At 43.8% G+C, this 5,744-nt stretch overlaps 1 non-coding gene across 1 annotated transcript; it reads right to left on the reverse strand.

The window, feature by feature from the left end:
* Positions 1–5,079: 5,079 nt before the first annotated feature.
* TRNAF-GAA (transfer RNA phenylalanine (anticodon GAA)) lies at positions 5,080–5,152 on the reverse strand. The gene has a single exon. It is a non-coding gene; the product is annotated as a tRNA-Phe (tRNA).
* Positions 5,153–5,744: the final 592 nt, after the last annotated feature.

The raw sequence follows: 5,744 nt of genomic DNA on the forward strand, positions 1-5,744 counted from the left end.
TCATTCAGCCTGCGGTAATCATTGCAAAACCGCCACTCACCATTGGGCTTTGGGACGAGGATGATGGGACAGGACCATCCACTTTTCAACTCCTCAATCACCCTGAAGTCTAACATACTTTTCACCTCATTTGCTATTACCTCGCGAAGTGCTTCAGGAATTCTATAGGGCCTGAGGTTCACCCTTACATGTGGTGCTGTCAACACATCATGCTCCACTACCTGTGTCTGTCCTGGCAACTCCGAGAACAAGTCATGGTTCTGCTACAACAGTTCCCGACACTGTTGTCTCTGGGCCAGTGTTAGAGACTTTGCAAGGGTGATATCGTCCACTGTGGCTTTGGGACTGACTCCTAGGCAAGGGGTTTCCAGCAACTCCCGATCTCACCATGGCTTGAGCAAGTTCACATGGTATGTTTGGTGCGGCTTCCTTTGGCCTGGCTGGTGCACCTTGTAATTCATCTCGCTCAGTTTTTCCGCCTTCTCATATGTTCCTTGCCACTTGGCTAAGAACTTGCTCTCCACCATGGGGAAAAGCACTAGCACGCGGTCCCCAGGCTGGAACTGCCTCAGCCTCACTAAACGGTTATACACCCTTGCCTGTACCTCATGTGCCTGGAGAAGATGCTCCTTTATGATGGGCATTACTTTTGCCATCCTCTCCTGTAACTGAGCGACATGCTCTATAATGCTCTGGTGTGGTGTGCCCACAGCTTCCTAGGTTTCCTTGGCGATGTCCAGGAGCCCTCACGGATGTCAACCATATAGGAGCTCGGACGGTGAGAAACCAGTAGAAGTTTGTGGAACTTCTCTGACTAAGAAGAGCAGAAATGGAAGCAGACAGTCCCAGTCTTGACCTTCCTTCCCAATGACCTTCTTAAGCATTGCCTTCAAGGTCTTATTGAAGCGCTCTACTAGGCTGTCTGTCTGCTGATGGTAGACTGAGTTTCGCAGCTTGGCAATCTGAAGGACCTTACGCAACTTCTTCATTACCTTGCTAATGAAAGGGGTTCCTTGTCTGTCAAAATCTCCTTCAGCACACCTGTTCATTCAAAAATACGAACAAGCTCCTGGGTGATACTCTTGGCAGAGGAGTTTCTTAGTGGTACTGCTTTAGGGTATGGGGTTGCATACTCCATGAACACTAAGATATGTTGGTGCCCTCATGCAAATTTAACTAGAGGACCCACTAAATCCATGGCAATCCTCTCAAATGGGACCTCTATCACAGGTAACGGAACTATGGGACTTCGGAAGAGAGTAGAGGGAGCGGTTATCTGGCAGGTGGAGCAGGACCTACAATAATTTAGGATCTCCCGATAACACTTGGCCAATAGAAGCTCTGCATTATTCTCTTCTACGTTTTCTCTAACCTCAGATGTCCCCCAAAAACATGTGAATGGGTCATGTCTAAAACCTTACACTGTTAAGGACCTGGAACCAACAGCTGCTCCCCTATCTCCCCTCTGCTCAGTATGGTCACCTGATACAGTGTGGGAACCTTATTTCAGTCCCCGGCTCTTGAGCAACCCCATATATCATAGACACATTTTAGAATAACCCGTTTAGGGAAAGATCTCGCATTTGAGCAGAGCCAAAATTTTCCCCAGAAACCCCCAGATTAGGAACCTCAGCCTCATTGACCTCCTTAATCCTTCTGACTCTTGGACCCAGCGGCAACCTCCCTCTAGCTGTAGTTGAGACACCTGGACCTGGGTGTTAATAAATCCCCAGTTGCTGGTGATATTCACATTTTTCCCTTGTGAAGGCTTGGAGCTATAGCAGTCAGCTAACTTCCTCTCTGGAGCTGTTTGAGGACATTTGGTGTTACCTCTCTGAGTGTGCTCAAGCTAAGTTCATTCCCCTTGTCTGTTAACCTTTTTATTTTTAGTTTACAGTGGGGACTAATTAGTGCTCAGCCCACCCCCTCCCTATCCAGGGCTTAGCTCTAGGGATATACAGGGCTTAGGTTTCCTGCTCAGCCATTGGTGAGGAACCAATTTAGAGATGGTAGGGTAGGGAGGGTGTTATTAGATCTGCCTAAGGGTCTCCACTCATCCTTTCCCTAGTGTCTGTGCTTCATTCCTTCATCCGTTCGTGTTGCACTTAGTCTTTCCCACACTGTGCGTGACAGAGTCACTTAGCAACCCTACCTTTCCCCACATGTCCCAAAACAGGCTGAAGACCTGCCCGATTATCATGTGGTGTAGTAAGTGTCTCACAATCCTGACCTCATGGGACTCAGTACCACAGTTTATTTTTATAGACACTCTGGCAGAGTAATAGTCCTTGCTATATATGGATACAGCGGAAGCCAATGTGTGTCCCTGGGATCAACTGGTAGGGGAGTGTGGCCCTTATCAGGGTCACCAAACTCCCTGAGTCCAATAGTCCTGACACCAGCACCCCATTTATGGACCCAGGAAATGTCTCCAGGCTGATGGTTCACACTGCAAGCGTGATAAGCATAATACAAGCAGTGCCTAGGCTGTAATCCATCTGTTGGTGACTCTGAGGTATGTCATTTTGAAAAACAAACACGTCATTAGTATTATTGTTTGAAAAGCCATGTACTTATTTTTTACCCCATTTTCTGGTGGACAGATTCCTGGCTACCGGAGACACCTTATCATCTCTACATTTTCAATTCCGGATTGGAGTGTCCACCCTTTCTGGGATTGCTGGAGACACCTGCCGTGCTTTATGTGACGTTCTGCATGAAGAATTCCTCCCCCAACCCACAACTGAACTCTGGCTGGAAAATGCTGCAAAATTACCCCTGAAAAAGCAGGTTTGCTTGTGAAACGTGCATTTTTGACCCCACATCTTTCACCATGGGTAATTATTGAGATCTGTATGCAATTTGTGCAAGTGTTACTGTTTGTAGCTTAGGCAGTACGGCCTCTTTTACTTATATTTTGATCCAGTTTAAGCACTTTGGCGTTTGCATTACGGTATTTGATTTTATAGTACGGCTGAGCATGCACCCATACATACAGTATATTTATTTATTTATGGACCATTATTAGAGTATTCCCATTTTATGTCTCAGTTATGGCATTTTTGACTGGATTCTTGTGAATGAAGGTCAATGCTATGGTGAGCAACTATCTGCTTGTTATATATATTTTTTCTGCCCCAGCTCTGTCACCTCTTTCTTTTGTCCAAGATTAAAATGTCTCAGGCCTCTTTGTTTTACTACTTGGACTTAGTCCTAATTTCTGACATGTGAGTGTTCCGATTACCTTACACCATCCAGTCTTTTTCTCTTGGCAGTTATCGCTGCTTTTCCCACATCAAATAATCACTTGATATTACTATTTTATATTTGTCTGTTTCTATTTTGCGTCCAATATTAAATAAAGAGCATTATATTTTAGTAGATTTGACTCATCTTCTCCTCCTGCTTTCAAAAAATTTCTAGACATTTGCAGTTTTCCAATCTGTTTGGGGGCTGTGGACAGCAAACACATTCGGATTATGAAACCAGCCTGAAGTGGATCCAAGTATTTCAATTACAAAAAGTACTTTTCCATTGTTCTCATGGCGATTGCAGATGCTGACTGTCAATTTGTCGCTGTGGACATTGGCTCTTTTGTACGAGGAAATGACTCCCAGAATATCAAAAACTCAGACATGGGCCAAGGTTTGTATTGTAATGATTTCAATTTTCCACAGCCACTACCTCTTCCAAACACTGACGGACCACCAATGCTGTTTGATGTGGTTGGGGATGAGGCATTTAAAATGTGTGCCAACCTCATAAAACCGTACTCAAGTTGGGACTTGAATCACACCAAAAGGATTTACAACTACCGACTGACAAGGGTACGAAGAACTGTGGAGTGTGCCTTTGGATTGCTGGTATCTAAATGGTGCATTTTGGGTACATCTATTAATCTTAAAATTGAGACAATTGATGAGGTTGTGAAAGCATGTGTTGTTATGCCTAATTACATCCTGGCAAAAGAGCGACCCAACTTAGAACTTGAGGAGCCTGTTAATACCACATTGCAGGATTACCAAGAGGTAATCTGAGGACTACAGTGGAAGTTGCCCAAATATTCTGTTATTCGTAACCTTCTATACTGTTACTCACAAGAAAAGTATCCATTCCTTTTTTAAATTCATTCAGTGAGTTGGCCATCACCACTTCCTCAGGAAGAGAATTCCAGAGCCTCACTGCTCTTACCATGAAGAACCCTCTTCTATGCTGGTGCAGAAATTGTCTTTCCTCCAAACGAAGAGAATGCCCCCTTGTTCTTGTCACAGACCTTGGTACAAGCAGTTCATTGGAGAGATCTCTGTATTGCCCTCTGATATACTTGTACATATATATTAAGTCTCCCCTAAGTCTTCTCTTTTCTAGAGTAAATAGACCTAATTTTGATAACCTTTCTGGGTATTGTAGTGAACCAACTCCATTTATCATTTTAGTAGCCCGCCTTTGAACCCTTTCAAGTTCAGTAATGTCTTTCTTGAGCACCGGCGTCCAAAATTGCACACAATACTCCAAGTGTGGTCTGACGAGTGATTTGTACAGAGGGAGAATTATGTTTTCATCTCGTGTCCCCAGACCTCTTCTAATGCATCCCATGACCCTATTTGCTTTGGTGGCAGCTGCCTGACACTGGACACTCCAATTTAGCTTCTTATTGACTAAGATGCCTAAGTCTTTTTCCATGTCTGATTTCCCCAGCAGTTTCCCATTTAGTAAGTAATTATAGCATTTGTTTCTCCTTCCCATGTGCATAACCTTACACTTATCTGTGTTAAACCTCATTATAGTAACATAGTTTTGAAGGCTGAAGGAAGACCTTATGTCCATCTAGTTCAGCCTATTTTTAGTGCAGTTGTTCTGCATTGTTGATCCTGGGGAAGGCAAAAAAACCCACAGAGTAGAAGTCAATTTTCTCCATAGGGAAAAAAATTCCTTCCCCTAAGCTGGGTCAACCATCTACCTATAAGCAGAAGGATGTGGCTGAAACCCAGGATCGAACCAGTGACCTGGATATTGGGGGCTGTGGACAGCAAACACATTCGGATTATGAAACCAGTGCAATTGGATATTGGACAATTTTGCCGAAACCCTGGATCGAACCAGGGACCTTTAGATCTTCAGTCTAACGCTCTCCCAACTGAGCTACTTCGGCCATGCACATCCCCAAATGAGGGATAAATTTGCTGCCTACTTTGTTTTGGATATTGGACGTGTGGCATGGCAAGACAAAATGGTTTAAGCCACTAAGTAAGCATAGTAACATAGATATTAAGGTTGAAGGGAGACTTTAAGTCCATCTAGTTCAACCCATATCCTACCCTAACTTGCCCTAACATGTTGATCCAGAGTAAGGCAAAAAATACCCATGTGGCAAACAGTAAGCTTCACATTGGGGAAAAAAATTCCTTCCCGACTCCACATACGGCAATCAGACTAGCTCCCTGGATCAACGCAATATTAAGGAAACTAGTGTATATACCCTGTAATATTATACTTTTCAAGAAAGGCATCCAGTCCCTTCTCAAATTTTAGTAAGGAATCACTCATTACAACATCATATGGCAGAGAGTTCCATAGTCTCACTGCTCTTACAGTAAAGAATCCGCGTCTGTGAGTATGCTTAAACCTTCTTTCCTCCAGACGTAGAGGATGCCCCCTTGTCCCCATCACAGGTCTAAGAGTAAAAAGATAATTTGAAAGGTCTTTCTACTGTCCCCGCATATATTTATACATTGTAATAAGAT

This window comes from Dendrobates tinctorius, unplaced genomic scaffold (genome assembly GCF_039654945.1).
Source record: "Dendrobates tinctorius isolate UK_male_01 unplaced genomic scaffold, ASM3965494v1 ptg000160l, whole genome shotgun sequence".
NCBI classification, from domain to species: Eukaryota; Metazoa; Chordata; class Amphibia; order Anura; family Dendrobatidae; genus Dendrobates; species Dendrobates tinctorius.